This window comes from Tenrec ecaudatus, chromosome 14 (genome assembly GCF_050624435.1).
Source record: "Tenrec ecaudatus isolate mTenEca1 chromosome 14, mTenEca1.hap1, whole genome shotgun sequence".
NCBI classification, from domain to species: domain Eukaryota; kingdom Metazoa; phylum Chordata; class Mammalia; order Afrosoricida; family Tenrecidae; genus Tenrec; species Tenrec ecaudatus.
This window is the reverse complement of record NC_134543.1, coordinates 31,203,098-31,223,907: the sequence shown is the minus strand read 5'-3', so window position 1 is coordinate 31,223,907 and position 20,810 is coordinate 31,203,098. Positions and strand designations below refer to the sequence as shown.

The window sequence follows — 20,810 nt, the reverse complement described above, 5'->3', positions numbered from 1 at the left end:
ATATGATTTTTTGTTCTTTGATGAAGCATTTAGGAACTAGAGGAGAGTTGTATTTTCCATCATTGCTACATCTTACTTTGACTGACTCGTCTTCTTCCCTAGAGCCCTCTGCAAGGGGATCTCCAGTGGCTGACAAATGGGCTTTGGGTCTCCACTCTGCACTCCCACCCCCACCCCCCCTCATTCACTATGGCAATATTTTTTTGTTCTGATGATGCATGAGACCTTATCTCTTCGACACCTTGTGATCACACAGGCTGGTGCACTTCTTCCATGTGGGCTTTGTTGCTTCTGAGCTAGATGGCTCTTGTTTACCTTCAATCCTTTAAGACCCCAGATGCTACTATATCTTTTGATAGCCTGGCACCATCAGCTTTCTTCACCATATTTGCTTATGCACACATATGTCTTCAGAGATCATGTCTGGAAGGTGAGCATCATGGAATGCCAATTTAATAGAAATTGTTCTTGCGTTGAGGGAGTAACTTGAGTGGAGGACCAATGTCCATCTGCTACCTGAATACTAAACCTATAAATATATGCACACAGATCTCTTTCCCCATCACCATATATATATTTACCTATGTACATACCTATATTTAGACCTCTATAAATGCCTTTGCCTCCTAGTTCTTTCCTCTATTTCCTTTTACTTTCCTCTTGTCCCACTATCATGCTCAGCCTTCATTTGGATTTCAGTAATTCTTCTTGGTTACACTGCCCTTGATCAAGCCCTACCAGTCCTCTTACACCCTCCTCACCACTGATTTTGGTTCACTTGTTGTTTCCTTGTTCCTGGGTTTGTTAACACTACTTCCTTTCCCCCACCCCACCTTCTCTGCCATGTTCCCCTGGAACTGCCGGTCCCTTTGTTTTCTCCTCTGGACGGTTTATCCCACCTATCTTATCTAGATAGACCTGCAGAGATAATAATATGCACAAAAAACAAGACAGAGCAAAAAACAACAACAAAACAACAATAAAAGAAAGACACACACAAAAAAGAAAAGCTTGTACATAGTTCAAGGTCTGTTTCTTGACCTTTAGGAGTGTAGTCTGGAGTCTAACGGAGTGCCACACCCTGGCCCCGAAGTCTATTTTTGCTATTCCCTTGGGACTTCCTTGCTCTGCTCCCTTTGCTATTCTGTTCCACGCCCTTAGAATTTTCTCCAGTGTGGTGGGGTCAGATGGGCACAATTCCCACAATGTGTCTCCAGTGTTGTCCCCTGTAGGGCTTTGGGTCAGTGAGGGATGTCGTGTCTTCTAGTGGAGTTGGCCATATGGTCCTCTCTGTGCATTGGCTACTCTAAGCAGGGATATCATCCTCAAGCCTTGGTGGTGCTCCACTCTCTCTTCCTCCCCCTTCATTTGCTCCCATGTGCTCTGATCAAACATGTCCCTCTCCCTGAGCTGTAGCTTCAGTGCTGTCTTCTGAAGTAAATTCTTCTGGGGGAGGGGAGGCTGTCCATGTAGTTGGGATTGGGGCAAGCCCCTTAAGTTGTTATACTTTTAATAGTAAAATATATTAGGATTTAGTCAAACATTTTCTGAATCATTCAACTCATTCAACAAACATTTACTGAGGGTCTATGCTGCGCCAGGTACTGTTCTATGTGCTTGGAATACTTCAGTGAATACTTCTCATAGGCTTACATTATAACTGTGGGAAAGCAAACTATAAATGTAATTCATCAACTACCAATATAATAAGTTCTTATATATCCTATAAGTTTCCTATAATGCTTATCATAATTTAAATTAAATTAATGTACAAATAATACCTCAAATCCCTAAAAAATATACAAGTTCAATGTGGATAGAACCTTTCGATGTCAGGTTCACTGTAAGATTAATATATTCTTAAAAATACTTTTTAATAAATGATTTCCAGTAACAAATAGAAACATCCTTTAACAGCTATTATATAGCAGTCTGTTTCTTATTAATTGTCCAAGCAAGAAAAGCTATAAAAACTGAATTAAAAAAGCAAATAGGCAAATAAGGCAGCCAGAACTTGAGAAAATTAAAAGATGCAAGGAAGCCAGGTAGAGACGAACATTTTCGAAAACTTTTTCCTCATATGATAGCATGCTGCAGACTACAGCTTCAGACGGTCACACAAGGTTGCAGAGACAAAAATTTGAGTTCAGGACTATCAAAATGAACAGGACTAATATTCCACAGAAATGGAGAGCACAGAAAAGTGAGTTTTACAGCCTGTACTGCTTTTGCCTAATCTGATGGGGCAAAAGGCCAAGATCCAAGCAAAGTGCCTATTTTAAGGCAAAAATGGTAAACAGATCTTTTGGTAGACTTGTGTGCATGAAAAGGAAAAATTAAGAGTGTTGGACTTGCCAAAGAAAAGTATTAGCCAATACCATAGACTTCCATTTGATACCTCTGAAGGACAATACTTTGGGAGGCAGGAGAAACTGGATTTATGTCAGTCCCTGAGACACTGAAACAAAGCTTTAATCATCTCAAGTCCATATTAAATCAAGGTCATCTGTTCTACCAGAAGAAAATCCAGTCCTCTCTAGAAGAAAATACCCATCAAGACCCACTATAATTTCTCAAACACAATGCCTGGCATTCATTTTTAAAACTTCCAGTCATATAGGATACAAAGCCAAATGACTGAAAATCAAAAGAAAAAGACCGATACACAATAAAAGAAAAGACCTTCTAGGGGTGTAGATATTATACAACTTTAAAATTACTGTTAATAATATGATGGGATTTTTAAACATATAGAAAAATTCCATTATCTTTTTATTCAATTTTCCCACATCTTTTTTTAATTTAATAAATCATTTTATTGGGGCTCATACAACTCTTATCACAATCCATACATACATACATCAATTGAGTAAAGCACCCTTATATATTCATTGCCTTCGTCATTCTCAAAATTCACCTTCCACTTGGGTTCCTGGAATCAGCTTGTTTTCCTTTTTTTCCCTCTCCCTCCCTCCCCACTCTCCCTCCCCCATGAACCCTGAATAGTTTATAAATTATTATTTTATCTTATCTTACACTGCCTGGTGTCTCCCCTCACCCACCTTCCCATTGCCCATCCCCCAGAGAGTAGGTTACACATAGATCCCCGAGATTGTTTCTCCATTTCTACACCCCCTTCCCTCCCGGTTTCGCCACTCTCACCGCTGGTCCTGAGGGGTTCATCCGTCCTAGATTCCCTGTGTTTCCAGATCCCTACTGCACCACTGTGCATCCTCTGGTCTAACCAGGTCCACAAGGCAGAATTTGGATCATGATAATTAGGGGGGAAGAAGCGTTCAAGAACCAGAGGAAGGTTTTGAGTTTCATTGTTGCTACACTGAACCCTGAGTGACTCATCTCCTCCCCACTACCCCTCTGCAAGGGATGTCCAGCTGTCTACAGATGGGCATTGGGTCCCCATCACGCACTCCCCTCATTCACGGGGATGTGATTTTTTTTTTTCACCCTGCCTCCTTTGTTTGTAACCTGGTCCCATCAGTCCTTCATGATCACACATGTTGGTGTGCAGCTTCCATGTGGGCTTTGTTGCTTCTGGGCTAGATGGCTGCTTGTTTACTTTCAAGCCTTTAAGTCCCTGGATGCTTTATCTCTCAATAGCTGGGCACCATCAGCCTTCTTCACCACACTTGCTGATGCACACATTCGTCTTCAGCGTTTATGTGAGGAAGGTGATCACACAATGATGGTTTTTGTTCCTTGATGTCTGCTACCTGGTCCGTTCAACACCTTGTATTCACTTAGGCTGTGTGCTTCTTCTCTGTGGGCTTTGTTGCTTCCGAGCTTTATGGCCGCTTGTTTGCCTTCAAGCCTTTAAGACCCCAGATGCTACTATATCTTTTGATAGCCTGGCACCATCAGTTTTCTTCACCATGTTTGCTTATACACATGTCTGTCTTCAGTGATCATGTCGGGAAGGTGGGTATCATGGAATGACCGTTTAGCTGGGCAAGGTGCTATTGTATTGAGGAAGTGTGCACGAGGAGGCCCAATGTCCACCTGCTACCCTACTACTGAACCTATAAATATATGTACATAGGTCTAACCTCTTAAAAGCTCTCATATGTTTAGGACAATATATAACATGACAAATTTTACAAGGTTAACTTAAATATAAAAAATTAAATTTAAATTCTATCTAAACATGAAAAATATATGAACTGAAATAAACAATAAAACATATTTTTAACAGATTTGACTGAAAAAATAGCTAGAAAAAATCCTGAAGCACTGAAAGTTAAAAAAAAGAAAGAAAATATTGAAGAGCAGGAGAGCAATATTGGACACAGAGGAACATCAAACATATGGATTATTTTAAGATACCATATGGAAAGAAGTGAAATAGCTCAGAAGAGAGATTTCAAAATTGACAAAAAAAGTATTAAACTACAGATTCAAGAGGATCTATGACCTTCAGGTAATTTAAATACAAAGAAAACCACATAAGTATATTACTGAAAATCAAAGGCACTGTTTCTCTAACAAAAACAATGAAGTCATAAGACAGTTATATAAAGAAAATAACTCAATCTAAATTTTCTGCCCAGTGAACCTATCATTCAAAAATGAAAACAAAATGAAATATTTTCAGACAAAAACAAAACATTAACTACTAGTAAATGCACACTGAAAAAAAAATTAAGTTGTCTATGAATAAAGAAAATGATCCAAGATGGAAGTGGAGTAACACAAAAAGAAATCAAGAATATCAGGATGAGCAAATATGGGAATAAAATTAAATAATTATGGATCATTTAAAATAACATTTCTATAAATAACAAAAAGGGAGCTAGTAAATTGAATGAAAGGTCTTATATTGTCTTGTTTGCAAAACAGTCTGGATATTCCTCCCTATCCGTATGCATACTCCTGCAGAATGTGACTTTGCTACTCTTTCTTATCCAATGGTGAAATCTATTTCTCCACTCCTTGAATTTGGCTGTGGGAGTCTGTGACTTGCTTTGGCCAACAACACAGTAGAAAATTTGACAGAGCAGCGATATGAAAAGTACTTAAAACACTGAATCCTAATGCCACCAAGGGAATGAACCCAAACTAGCCTGCTAGAGAAGCCACAGGGAAAACAGATTCCAACTACCAGGGTCAAATGTTAGATCACCCAACAAACTTGAGAATATATCTCCCCCAAAAAGTGGGAAATTTTTCCCCCCAAAGCTCTGTATTTAATTTTTTTCCCTACAAAACAATCTTAGCACTTTTAAAGTATTCTTCATTATAGTCAAAACATTTGTCAAATATGTGATTCCAGTCTTGGAAACATTTTCCAAATTTATCTGTGTGGATGGCTGATAGCATCTCCCTCATTTTTTTCTTCACTTCTTCAATGTCATTAAATCGATCGACATGTCACCTTTTTTGAAATGAGAAAACCACTTGTACACTTGAGTTTTTCCCATATCACTGTCCTTGTAAAGCTGTGTTCAACATCACAACAGTTTCAGTGGCATTTTTCCTGAGCAGGAAACAAAATTCCATAGCCACACTCTGTTCTCTTAAAGCAGCTATCACAAAAAAACAAGGTTCGAGAAAAACTGCTTTCATGAAAAATTCACTGTGACCAGAGAGACCCAGAACTTTCCCAGGCGACTCCACTGGGAACACTAACTCAGAGCAAGTTGCTTGATGCTCGCCTAGTGGGAAAATGTGTACTGTGAAAGCTTCCTAGCGGAGTTTTCCAGTTTTTGGAGGGCTACCCTCTTGTATGGGAGGTTATTTAATATCATCTGGCCCCGATCAAACCACAAAAATCAGCTAAGCTCGAGAAAAATGTCAATTCACAAAGTCATGATCAGATAAATGATGTAAAGTCACTGTGTTTTTTATGCAGAAAAAATTAACTGATACAGAATATTATTTAAAAAACTGGTTTGCAAGCAGACGCAGCACTGTTTCTAAGGGGCCATTTGGCAATGTCTAGAGACAGTTTTGTTGTCACAAGTGAGTGGATCATTAGAAGTTGCTACACAAGTTTTGACATTAGAAGTTGTTACACAAGTTTGAGTAATAGTCATGTTAGCTGGTCTTCCTCAGACTAATGAATATTATGTGATCACTGGCAGTTATACTTTATGCTAGAGGTTGGGATGCAATGTCATACTTCATTGGCTATTTCTAGAATAGTACACCATATGATTGTCTGATTCAAAATGTCAGTATCAGTCCATTTCAGCTCACTATTGCCTAGGATATTAATCCTGGTGCATTCTATTTCAGTTTTTGACAATTCCAATTTTCCTAGACTCATACTTTGTATATTCCATGTTCTGATTATTAATAGATGTTTACTGCTGTTTCTTCTCATTTTGAATCATGCTACAGCAGTCAGTGTAGATCCCAAAAGCTCTACTCTAACCACATCATTAATGTCAATTTTACTTGAAAAGGCAGTTATTCCCTAGTCATATTTTGAGTGCATTCTCACCTGAGGGGCCTATATTCCAGTATTTATCAATGTTCTACTCCTATTTAAAGGTTTTCAACTGGCCAATTTTTTCATAAGTACATCACCAGATCCTTATTCCTAAGCTCCACGGAGACCTGCCCACCATGGGTGACCAGATGGTATTTGAAATATTGATGCCATAGCTTCTAGGATGATAGCAATATGTAAGCCACTACATTACAAAATAACTGGACAAACTGATAGGAAAAAACAAAAGACAAAGAAAAATAAAGCCCTAAATTCCCATGATTAGCTTTGCAACAAACTCATACATACAATAAGCTGTATCAAATAATGCCAAGATTAAATGTGGCTCAAAGTACAAAATCAATTATTTTTCTCAACTTCTGAAATTGATCAAACAAAGTCAAGATTCATGATTAATTTTTGATAAATGGAATGAGAAAACTGGAAACAGAAGGACTGGTAGTGGAAAATATGGACTTAATTATAGAAAAGATACCTGTGACTTACTCATTCAAATACCTTTTCTCAGTAAAATAAAAATTGACTATTGACATGGATATCACCATATGGGATGAATAGGTATTAAATAAACAATAGTTATGGAAAAATATAATGGAGAAACTCATTGTCATCAGTTAGAACAGGCCAAGGACAGACTGTGGAACAGGAATATGAGCCCTTCAGGGTGGAAGGCATTCATAATATGACTGGCAGAGAACTGCCTTCTCAAGAAGCTTTGGCATTAATGACACAGAGGGAGTAGAGCTTTGGGGAACTTCATTTACTGATGAGGCATGATTCAAATTGAAAAGAAACAGCTGTAAATAAGCATTAATAATCATATGCATGTTCAAGTTGAAGCTGAAGAAAATTAGAACAAGTCAATGGAGAGCCAAGGTATGGCCTTGAGTGTATTTCACCTGAATTTAAGGACCATCTATCTCAAGAATAGGTTTGATGTATTGAGCATTAATGACTGACCACCAAACAAGTTGGTGTTGTGGAATAGCATCACAGACATTGTAATGAAGGAGGAAAAAGGTCATTAAAAAGGAGGAAAAGACCAAACGGATGTCAGACAAGAATCTGAAACTTGCTATTGAATGCACAGCAACTAAAACAACCTGAAGAAATGATGATGTAAGAAGGTGAACAAAAGATTTCAAGAGCAGCTTGAGAGCAGAAAGTCAAATATTATAATTAAATTTACAAAAACCAGAAGAGAATTTATGAAGCTGGAAGAAATTAAGGAAAAATTCGGGCCTTAAGTTGAAATACTGAAGGAGTCTATGGGCAAAATACTGAGTAACATAGGAAACACCAAAATAAGACGGAGTCAGTACACCAAAAATAATTAGTCAATGTGTAACCATTCCAGGAGGTAGAATATGACTAAGAAACAATGTTATTGAGATAAATCCAAGCTACAGAAGCAGAAAGTCTCATCTTATTCCTTCAGAGCAGCTGGTGTGTTTGAACTGCCTACCTTGCGATTGGCAGTCCAACGCATAACTTATGCTACCAGAGTTCCTTTATACACAATACAACCTCCTAAAACAAAGAACTATCCAGCCTAAAATGAAAGTGCCAAAGCAGAGAAACTCTGAAGTAGAATATGACAGTTGGGACAGCCTAAACAATTAAATTTTCTGCAATGATAAAAGTGCTATAGATCTGCAGTCTAATATGCATATGCCTACTCAGCACTTGTAATGTGGCTAGTGTGACTGAGAAACTGGATTTTTAATTTTATTATATTTTATTCATTGAAATAGCACCACATGGCTAGTGGTTTATGACAATATGTGACAAATACTATAAGGAGGTAGAGTTCCTCTTTAAGAAAAAATAAAAACATCAATAGTTATGAGATTTTTTTATTTTTCCATTTAAATATGCGTAGAGAAGAGGTATACCTGTAGCTCAGGTAGGGAAGGAGCATGGTAGTAGGGCAGGAGGAAAGTCAAGGGAGATGGAGGAAAGAGCTAGTAGTCAAAGGGCACTTATGGAGGTCTAGACAAAGACATGTACATGCAAATATATATAGGAGGATGGGGAAATAGATCTATGTGTCTATATTTATAGGTTAAGTATTAAGGTGGCAGAAGGACCTTGGGCCTCTACTCAAGCACTCCCTCAATGCATGAATACTTTCTTTTATTAAATTGGCACTCTATGATGCTCACTCTCCCGACACAACTGCAGAAGCCAAAGTGGGTGAACAAGTAAATGTGGTGCAGAAAGTTGATGGTGCCCGGCTATCAAAAGAGATAGTGACTGGGGTCTTAAAGACTTGAAGATAAACAAGCGGCCATCTAGCTCAGAAGCAACGAAGTCCACATGGAAGAACACAACAGCCTGTGTGATCGAGTGGTCCCGAAGGGATCAGTTATCAGGCATCAAAGAAAAAAAATCATATCATTGGCTGCACACCTCCATGATACGATCGCTGAAGACAAATGGGTGCATAAGCAAATGTGGTGAAGAAAGCTGATGGTGCCAGGCTATCAAAAGAGATAGTGTCTGGGGTCTTAAAGGCTTGAAGGTGAACAAACGGCCATCTAGCTAAGAAGCAAAAAAGCCCACATGGAAAAGCACATCAGCCAGTGCGATCACGAGGTGCCAAAGGGACCAGGTATAAGGCATCATGCAAAAAAAAAAAAAGGATATGTATATATGTGTGTGTGTGTGTGTGTGTGTGTATACCATATTGAATGAAGGGGGAAGTGCAGAGTGGAGACCGAAGGCCCAAGTGTTGGCCACTGGAGATCCCCTCACAGAGGGGTTTAGGAGAGGAGATGGGTCAGTCAGGGTACGAAGTAGTACCGATGAACACAGCTTTCCCCCAGATCCTGGATGCTTCCTTCCCCCAACTACCATGATCTGAATTCTACCTTGCAAGGCTGGATATGGCAGAGGTTGTACACTGGTACATAGGGGGGCTGTAGGCACAGGGAATCCAGGGTGGATGATACCTTCAGGACCAAGGGTGTGAGGGGCGATGCTGGAGAGTGGAGGGTGAGTGGGTTGGAAAGGGGGAACTGATTACAAGGATCCACATGTGACCTCCTCCCTGGGAGATGGAAGGCAGAGAAGGGGGGGAAGGGAGACTCCGGATAGGGCAAGATATGACAAAATAACAATGTATAAATTACCAAGGGCACATGAGGGAGGGGGAAAAAAAGAGGATCTGATGCAAAGGGCTTAAGTGGAGAACAAATGCTTTGAGAATGATTGGGGCAGGGAATGTGCAGGTGTGCTTTATACAATTGATGTATGTATATGTATGGATTGTAATAAGAGTTGTATGAGCCCCTAATAAAATGTTTAAATTCAAAATAAATAAATAAATAAATATGAAACAGTTGAATATAACAGAATGACTAAATTGCTATTAATTACTTTGCTCCATTCTACCAATTAGTTCAATTCTTACTATTTCTGGTCTGAATAAAGTCCTCAAGATAACCAGGATTCCTTTAAAAACCAGATTAATTACTCTGGAGCTAGTAAGCCAAATAGCCCATTAAGAAAATAGATTCAAGTATACACCCTTATTTCCATCCTCATCCTAAAATTACATTTAAAAAGTTTATCACCAAATGAATAAAACAATACTGTGAGTTTGATACTGTAATTTTTTATGAAAGCATAAAATTCCTTCACTCTTTTCTACTTCACACAACTGTGAGCACTGATGGCGCTCAGTGATCCTCAAACTCTAGCACACGTTAGAATCATATGGAGTTTCACATTCAGATGTTGGGCCCACCTGTGTTAGGCTGGAATGTCTAGGGATACAATACTAGAGACACTCAGATATGTAAAGAAAGAGCTTTATATCAGAAAATAATCATATCAGGAAGACATCCCAACCCAGTCCAACTTAAGTCCATGGGTCCTACCCCACACCACACAAGTTCTTGAAATCCTGGATGACAATGTTAACTACTAGATTTTTCTAAATAACATAAAAGCCCTACTAATTTGCTATTATATAGATATATATACACACACACATATACATGAACACACCCACATCTTAAATTAATTAAAATAGAGTTTAAGAACTGTTTTATTCCAAAAGAATGGTGGTTAAAATGCTCAGCTGCTAACAAAAATTCAGTGATTTGAACCCGTTATCTACTCCATGGGAGAAGATATGGCAGTCTGCTTCTATAAAGATTATAAACCTTATAGGATAATTAGAAACCTTATTGGGAAATTTTACTCTGTCTTACAAGGTCTTTATTAGTGAAAATCAACTCACCATCAGTAGGCTGCATTTTGGTTTTTAGAGGTCTTGAAATGGCACCAAATGAGTTAGATTCATACTCAAATCCATTTCAGGTGTTAATTAATTTACTGTATTACATAATTCCCTGCAACAGTTCAATATCCTTTTCCATCCTCTTTTCCTCTCCTGTTTTCCTCCCCAGTCCATTTACCACAAGAGAAGGAAAAGGGTGATTCAATGCTGGTACAATTCCACAGATTTTCCTTTCCTGAAAAAAACCTGTCAGCATTAAGTAGGTCAGTTTTCTGCTCTACTGAGTGTTTTGGCAATAGATTTTCTTACTAGAATAGTGTGGCTACTCTGCCTGGTAAGCACATACCACAAAGAAAAAAGGTTATTAATGATTCTTAAGCTGCATGATTTCTAGAAGAAAATTCTTAGTGACCTAACAGAAAACTCTCAAGAAAATCTGACAAAAACTCAAAACAATACTAAATAGAATCCAATTAAAATATTTGCTCTAGATAACAAAGGATAATAAATATTTTTAAGGCCCTTGGTATTCAGTAACTCAAAAAGATTTCAACAATCAAGGAAATCAAGGAAATCAAGGGAAAAGTAAGCAAAAGCACTCAATCTATCATGTGCTTTGTTATTTCTAATGAAAGAAACCTTATCATTGTAAGTAAAATTCTGGAAAATCTCCTGCTTTTTTTTTTTTAGGTATTAACTTCCTTGTGTGGGAATAGTTTTAAAATAATTAAAAGGTACAGTTAGGAATAGCTTAAAACTGTTTATGATTGTATTATGGATGAAAGAAATTTGCTAGCAGTTTATGAGAATAAATTACTTTTACACAATTTGATAGTTCTTTTACAAGGAAGTTTTTATATTATTTATAGGTCAAATACTAAAACTGAGACCTAACCGTTATCCTTTCAACCAGTAAGTTTATTTCCTATCACAAAGTTCCTGTGAAATGGTGTTAACAAACCCAGGGACAAGGGAACAACAAGTGATCCAAATTGGTGGTGAGGTGGGTATGGCAGGCCTGGTAGGGCATGATTAAGGGTAATGTAACCAAGAGGAATTGCTGAAACCCAGGTGGGGACTGAGCATGCTAGTGGGACAGGAGGAAAGTCAAGGGAAATAGAGGAAAGAGCTGGGAGGCAAAGGGCATTTATAGAGGTCTAGATAAAGACATGCAAATATATTTATATATAAGGATGGGGAAGTAGATCTATGTGCATATATTTATAGGTTTAATATTAAGGTAGCAGAAGGACATTGGGCCTCCACTCAAGTACTTCCTTAATGCAAGAATACTTCTACTAAATTGGCATTCTATGATGCTCATCTTCCCAACACAACCACTGAAGACAAAGCAGGTGAATAAGCAAATATGGTGCAGAGAGCTGATGGTGCCCGGCTATCAAAAGATATAGCATCTGGGGTCTTAAAAGCTTGAGGGTAAACAAGCAGCCATCTAGCTCAGAAGCAACAAAGTCCACATGGAAGAACACACCAGCCTGTGTGATCACAAGGTGCTGAAGGATCAGTATCAGGCATCAAAGAACAAAAAAATCATATCATTGGGTGCACACCTCCATCATACGATCACTGAGGACAAATGGGTGTATAAACAAATGTGGTGAAGAAAGCTGATGGTGCCTGGCTATCACAAAATTTAGCAACTGGGGTCTTAAAGGCTTGAAGGTAAACAAGCGGCCATCTAGCTTATAGGCAACAAAGGCCACATGGAAGAAGCACACCAGCCTGTGCGATAACAAGGTGTCGAAGGGATCAGGTATAAGGCATCATCAGAACAAAAAAATTTTACCATAGTGAATGGGGGGGGGGGGAGTGCAGAGTGGAGACCCAAAGCCCATTTGTCAGCCACTGAAGATCCCCTTGCAGAGGGGTCTAGGGAAGGAGACGAGTCAGTCAAAGTACGATGTAGGTACGATGAAAAATACAACTTTCCTCTAGTTCCTAAATGCTTCCTTCCCCTCCCCGCCACTATCATGATCTGAATTCTACCTTGCAAGTCTGGCTAGACCAGAGGATGTACACTAGTACAGATAGGAACTGGAAACACAGGGAATCCAGGGCTGATGATCCCTTCGGGGCCAGTGGTATGAGTGGCAATACTGGGAGGGTAGAGGGAGAGTGGGTTGGGTATAGGGAGAGTGGGTTGGAAAGAGGGAACGGATTAGAAGGATCTACATGTGACCTTCTCCCTGGGGGACGGACAGCAGAAAAGTGGGTAAAGGGAGACGTTAGACAGGGCAAGATATGACATAATAATAATTTATAAATTATCAAGGGCTCATGAGGGAGAGGGGAGAGGGGAGTGGGAAGGGAGGGGAAAAAATGAGGAGCTGATGCCAGGGGCTTAAGTGGAGAGGAAATGTTTTGAGAATGATGAGGGCAATGAATGTACAGATGTGCTTTACACAATTGATGTATGTATGGATTGTGATAAGAGTTGTATGAGTTTCAGTCTGTTGGCTAAGGCAGCGGGTAGTAAAGTGACTCCAGGCCTTGCCCTCTCCGGTAGCCGCCGCAGCTTGAAGAACGAGCGGGCACCATGGACGCGATCACGTTCTTCACTTTAGACAACGACGCAGAGGAAGTGGGCTCTGGAGAAGATGACTCCACAAAGGAGCCCTGCTTCTGAAAAGGAAACGCTCAATTCAATCGAGTCTTTCTGCCTACCATCTACACCATCATTTTCTTGACCGGTATCGTTGGCAGTGGAATGGTCATCCTGGTCATGAGTTACCAGAAGAAACGGTGAAGCATGACGGACAAATACAGGCTGCAGCTGTCCATGGCGGACCTGCTCTTTGTGCTCATGCTTCCCTTGTGGGCGGTGGATGCCATGGTGGGCTGGTACTTTGGGCAGTTCTCGTGCCAGGTGGTCCACGTGATCTACACCGTCAACCTCTACAGCAGTGTCCTCCTGCTAGCCTTCATCAGCCTGCACAGCTACCTCGCCATTGTCCATGCCACCAACAGCGATCGGCCAAGGAAGCTGTTGGCTGAGAAGGTGGTTTATGGTGACGTCTGGATCCCCGCCCTGCTGTTGACTATTCTCGATTTTATCTTTGTCAACGTCAGCAAATCTGAGGGGAAATGGATCTGTGACCGCTTCTACCCCAATGACTTGTGGGTGGTCGTCTTCCAGTTTCAGCATGTCATGGTTGGCCTCATCCTGCCAGGGATCGTCATCCTATCCTGCCATTGCATCAACATCTCCAAGCTGTCACACTCTAAGGGCCACCAGAAGCGCAAGGCTCTCAAGACCACAGTCATTCTCATCTTGGTGTTCTTCGCCTGCTGGCTGCCCTACTACACATTGGGATCAGCATCCACTCCTTCATCCTCCTGGAAATCCTCAAGCAAGGTTGTGCATTTCAGGACATGGTGCACAAGTAGATTTCCATCACCGAGGCCCTTGCCTTTTTTCACTGTTGCCTGAACCCCATCCTCTATGCCTTCCTCGGGGCCAAATTTAAGACCTCTGCCCTGCATGCCCTGACGTCAGTGAGCACAGGATCCAGCCTCAAGATCCTCTCCAAAGGAAAGTGAGGTGGACACTCTTCTCTTTCAACTGAGTCGGAATCTTCAAGTTTTCACTCCAGCTAACATAGATTTTTAAAAGACTTTTAAAAAATTACTTTTCAAAGGGACTTTTTTTAAGTTGCACATGTTTTCAGCTATAAAAGACTGACCAATTCTGTACAGTTTTTTGAAAGAAATTAAGTTTTATTTGAAATAATTCCCCCCCCACACATATCTTCTAAAGACTATACAATAACCATTACTCCAATACCAAAATTTCTAACAGCAAATTATACAATTGTTCTAGTTAATAAAAAAAAGAGTTGTATGAGCTTCTAATAAAACGATTAAAAAAAGAAAGAAAATACTCATATCTACATCCTTATCTCCATCCTCAGACTGATAATTACCTTATGATAGTTTCCCACCCAATGAAAGAGGGTAGGGTGGATGGGGGGTAGTTTGTTTAGAGAGTCACTGAAACAATTTATATTCCCTAATTTTTCCGTATCTATTTGTCTTCCCATATCCCATATTGTAGTTTCTTCCAAGATGATACTGCTTTTCTACCTCTCTTCTATTATACCTCTATCAGTTTCTCAGGGTTCCATAGAGACAATAATCATGTAGAAATTTAAACAGAGGAAAACAATTTCCAGTTGTGTTTTCCACATAGTGCCTCTAATTGTTCTAACAGTGAAAAATCCTTCACTCTTTTCTACTCTAGATAACTGTGAGCACTGGCGGAACTTAGTGGTTCTAAAACTTCAGCATACATGAGAATCACCTGGAGAGTTGAGCATTCAGCTTGTTGCGCCCACCTATGTTCAGATGGATAATAGAGCAAGGGTTGGCAAACTTTTGAGAGAAGAGCCAATCCTGTCCCACACATTTTAAAAATTATTTGAGAGCCATAAATATATTTTTACAAACACATGAAATCACCATTATCTGAGTAATATCCTTTGAAATTTTTCAATTTTAATTTAGAACCATACTGAAAAAGCCACATATAGCTCAGGAGCCATGGCTTACTACCCCCTGGTCTAGATAAACAAAAGCAGTGACACTCACATATGTAAAAAGCTTTATATCAAGAAGTTATTTTACATCAAAAAAGCATCCCAGGCCAGTCCAACTTAAATCTGTGGATCCAATGTTAGCCAAAGCCCACTTTAGACTCACATAGCTGCAGGAAGATCACAGGATGCAGGGCCCATAGTCCCATGGACACAAGGTCAGTGGAAACATGGCAGGGAGTTGTCAGCTCTCTGGGTTGGGCAGTCCACTTGGGGCAGATACAGTACCAAGGACTGCTAAATGGACAAACTGATGTCTTGCAAGAAGTACAGTCAGAGTCTACCTTAGAGGCAAGGATGGTGAGACTTTATTTTACATACTTTGGACATGCTGTCAGGAGAGACCAGTCCCTAGAGAAGGACATCATATTTGGTAGAGGGGCAGCACAAAAAGGAAGGCCCTCAAGGAGATGGACTGACACAGTGGCTGCCTCAATGGGCTCAGGCATTGGAATAATTGTGAGGATGGTGCAGTACTGGGCAGTGTTTTGTTCTGTTGTGCGTAAGGTCAGTATGGGCTGGAAGCAACTAGATGGCATCTAACAACAACAACAACAATAACAACAAATGCTTAATTACACTAAATGGTTTCCAAGGCTTTATAATAAGGAAGCTCAGCATTCAATTTGGCAGACTATTTACCAATAACACCATAAAATCAATAGTTTGTTTCCAAAATACTATCTTCACAAACACACATGAATCACTATAAAATGAAGATTGGTTTAAGGCCCAATGTTAATGTTTGGAATAGTTCACTAACAAATCTAAAAATATTAAAAACATTAGGTGCCAATTATCAAGTCTAATGAAATATAATAAATGTGCCTTAATTATCCTTGTTCCCAGCAATACTTTTAAATTCTGGCTCCTAAACCAACAAAAGCCTTTTAGATAAAATTCTTCCATGAGTTATAAGTACTTCATTTATATAAACTAAAAGTTCTTGCTGACATTTTCCCCTTTTAAAAGCTTGGCATCAATAGCAAATTTTATAACAAGGTCTTAATATATTTTATTATGATGATTTCAAAAATCACTTTATTGGGGGCCCTTACAGCTCTTATCACAACCTATGCATCCATCCATTGTTTCAAGCACATTTGTACATATGTTGCCATCATTGTCATAAAAAAATTTCTTTCTACTTGAGCCCTTGGTATCAGCTCATTTTCCCCTCCTCCCTCCCTTAAGGTCCCTTGATAATTTATAAATTATTATTTTTTTCATGTCTTACATGGACCACTGTCTCCCCCCTCAACCACACTTTTCTGTTGTCCATCCCCCTGGGGGAGGTTATATGTCAATCATTGTGAACGGTTCCCCCTCTCTCCCCCACTTTCCCCTTACCCTCCTTAATATATTTTAAAGTGGTGTTTCAGAATGATGTTATGTACCAGAAATAAGAATAAAGCATCGTTAAATCATTGATACAGGGATCAAAAGTAAATACCTACAAGACCAAAGAAGAGGAGATCAAAAAGATAGTACCCTTCATAAGAGCAAAGCACAAATTAAAGTATCTAGGAATATACCTTACCAAAAAAAAAAAAAAGATTTGTACGAGGAAAACTACAGAACACTACAAGAAACCAAAAGTGACCTCCACAAATGGAAGAATATTACATGCTTGTGGATTAGATGACTTACCATATGTACTCGTGTATAAGCTGAGTTTTTCAGCATTTTTAATGCAGTTTTTGTGGTAAAATTAGGGGCCTTGGCTGATATTTGGGTCAACTTACACTCAAGTACATGCAGTAACAAAAATGTCAGTCCTACCCAAGGCACTATATAAGTTTAATGCTATCCCGATATAAATACCAACACCTTTCTTCAAAGAATTGGAAAAACTGACTACCAACTTCATATGGAGAAGGAAGAAACCCAAAATTAGTAGAGAACTCCTCATTGAGAAGTATAAAATCAGAGGGCTTGCTTTACCAGACTTTAGCACCTATTATACAGTCACAGTGGTCAAAACAGCATAGTACTGGTAATAATGATAGGTACTCTGACAATGGAAAAGACTTGAAAACCCAGAAATGAAATCATTATCAGAGACACATCTGATCTTCAATAAGGGCCCCAAAAATATCAAATGGAAAGTGGATGTCCTCAACAAGTGGTGCTGGAAAAAATGGATATCTACCTGCAGAAAAATGAAGCAAGAACCTTACCTCACACCTCCATGCACAAGAATAAATTCAAGGTGGGTGACAGACCTCGAGGTAAAACCCCAAACTATTAGGGCCATCAATGAGGGAACTGGAACAAACCTAAGTAAGGACTTTGGGGCAGGAAATATATAGGCTATTGGAAATAGGGAAGGACACAAACACAGAGGAAACACAACAAGTGGGATATACTGAAGATAAAACACCTGTGAACATCTTAAGCATTTGCCAAGAGAATAAGAAATCCCACAGACTGGAAAAACATCTTTAGCAATGACACATCAGACAAAGTCCTTATTACTAAAATTTATAATATTCTGCTAGCCTACAATAAGACAAAACAAATAACCCATTGAGGAGGTAGGCAAAGACCTGAACAGAAGTTTCACAAGGGCAGAAATCTGAATGGCCAATAAACATATGAGAAAATGTTCCCGGTCATTAGTAATAGGGAAATGTAAATTAAAACAACTATCAGATACCACCTAACACCTTCAAAGATAGCCAATTCAAAAAATCAGAACATAACAAGTGTTGGAGGGGCTGTGGTGAGATAGGTATTCTCAGCCACTGCTGGTGGTCCTGGAGGTATGTGCAGCCATTACGGAAATCAACTGGCAATGCCTAAAACAAATGGAAATCAAACTATCATTATGACCCAGCAATCCCCGTACACGGGATATACCCAGAAGAAGTAAGAAACAGAACATAACCTGACATTTGCGCTCCAATGTTCATCACAGCGTAGTTCACAATCACAAAGAATTAGAAACAACCTAAATTTCCAGCAATGGATGAATAGATTAAAAACTTTGGGAAACATATACAATAGAGTACTATGCATCCCTAAAAAGCAGTGATGAAGGCATGAAGCACATCGTTTCATGGGACCAGTTGGAGGAAATTATGCTAAGTGAAGTAAGACAAGCACAAAAAGAGAAGTATAACATGAGTCCACTGCGGTAAGCTTAAAAAGCACAATAGGCATAGGGGAAAAGCTACTAAATGCATAAATTCCAGGGGCGAGGTCCAGACACTGGCAGGGGTCAGACCCAACCCAGGGATGCATATGACAGCCAACTAAAAAGGAACGGGGGAAAAAAAGATGAGGGTAATGGAAGAACACGGCACTAACCCATAGAGAGAGTATTGTTTATGTCTCCACAGAACAGGGAGAGAGGGACCTCATCCCAGTGTGCGAAGCCTTGAGGGCAACATACTGACATAGAAGTAACAGAGAGGACTGCAGGGTTGGCCCCAATCCCAACTATGCTGACCCCTTCCCAGAAGAATGCACTACAGAGAACAGCAGTGAAGATATAGCCCACGGAGAGTGACTGGTCTGCCCAGACCACACGGGAGCAAACTAATAGAAAGAGAGAGTAAACCACATCCAGGCCCACCAGGCCTCAAGGACAACATTCCTGCATGGAACAACCAATGCATATAAAGAGCAATAGGGCTGACCCCACCACAAGACATGATGTCCCATTACTGACCCACAGTGCTACGGAAGACACACTAGAGACACAGTGAGGAAACTGTGCCGTCTGACTCCCCACATCAGGGTGAAACACTAAGGGCGCACAACAGAGCAGCAAGGGGAGCAAAGCTGTGGTAGTTACATAATCTTGAGACACTAAGGAGATAAATAGCTAGCTGGAGGTGGGACATTCAGACACTCCCTAGGAGACATTCCTGTTAACAAAACACAGGGAGCTATGCTAGAACCCTGGAGCTGAAGGAGCCAGGTGGAGACCCTGCCAGCACCGAGAAGCTTAAACCAACAGTGGATCCACAAGACTTTCAAGTCACTGGTGGGATCGCCCTGTATTCAGCATCCTTGTGTTGCATGAGTCTGAAGAGGTATTTATAGACTAGTTATCGGACATATGGGCTAATATTACTTATGAACTTGATCTGGACTGGGCTAGTATATCTTCTCAATATATAACTGCTCTTGTATATAAAGCTCTTTTTTATACACGAGTGTCTATGAATTTGTTTCTCTAGTAAATCCTGAATAAGATAAAAAGCAAAGCAGTCCTTGAGCAATCCTGAAAACAGACTTCTGACTCAGGGGCATGGTTTGGCACCTCATCAGATCTGATCAGAAAACATATTTAAGGGTTGGCAGACAGACTTGGAACTTTTTTTTTCTCATTTATTTTACTTTCTTTTTCTTTTTTAAAAACATTTTATTAGGGGCTCATACAACTCTTATCACAAGCCATACATATACATACATCAATTGTATAAAGCACATCTGTACATTCTTTGCCCTAATCATTTTCTTTTTCTTTTTTCTCCTTTCTTTTTTTACATTTTATTAGGGACTCATACAACTCTTATCACAATCCATACATATACATACATCAATTGTATAAAGCACATCTGCACATTCCCTGCCCCAATCATTCTCAAAGCATTTGCTCTCCACTTAAGCCCTTTGCATCAGGTCCTCTTTTTTTTCCCCTTCCTCCCCGCTCTCCCCCCCCCCCCCCCCCCCCCCGACTTGGAACTATTTATAGGCTTTTTTTCCCACTTATCTATCTATTATATAAGATAGGCAGGATTGTTTACAATCCCCAGGACAAAACAACAGGACCAACAGCTCTGGGGGACATGGGAGAGGAGGTGGGGGAAAGAGAGGGGAGAGGCAACACACCTAAGGACAAGGGAACAAAAGATCTAAAATCAATGGTGAGGAGGGCACAGAATGCCTGGTGAGGTTTGATCAAGTGCAATGTAGCTGAGATGAACTACTGAGAGCTGAATGAAGATCAAACATGATAGTGGGACAAGAGGAAAGTAAAAGGAAATAAAGGAAAGAACTAGGAGGCAAAGACGTTTATAGAGGTATAAATATAGGTATGTACATATGTAAATATATAACTATAAGGATATATCTACGTATATATATTTATATATAATAAGGTAGCAGACGGACATTGGGCGTCTACTCAAGTCATTCCTCAATGCAAGAACACTTTGTTCTAATAACCTGGCATTCTGTGATGCTCACTTTCCTAACATGATTGCTGAAGACAAAAGGGGTGCATAAGAAAATGTGGTGCAGAAAGCTGATGGTGACCAGCTATTGCAAAATATAGCATTTAGGGTCGTAAAGGTTTGAAGTTAAATAAGCGGCCATCTAGCAGAGAAGCAACAAAGCCAACATGGAAGAAACGCACCAGCCTGTGTGATCACAAGGTATTGATGGGCTCAGGCATCAGGAGACCCAAAACAATCACATCGATGCGAACAAGTGGGGCCAGAGTAGAGACTCAAAGCCTATGTGG

General features: G+C 39.8%; 1 protein-coding gene and 1 pseudogene across 20 annotated transcripts in view; one reads left to right on the top strand and one right to left on the bottom strand.

Moving 5' to 3' along the window:
* NUMB (NUMB endocytic adaptor protein) overlaps positions 1 to 20,810 on the bottom strand; it is a 183,299-nt gene that overhangs the window by 89,022 nt on the left and 73,467 nt on the right. The window lies entirely within an intron of this gene.
* LOC142426096 (C-X-C chemokine receptor type 4 pseudogene) lies at positions 13,276 to 14,336 on the top strand (annotated as a pseudogene).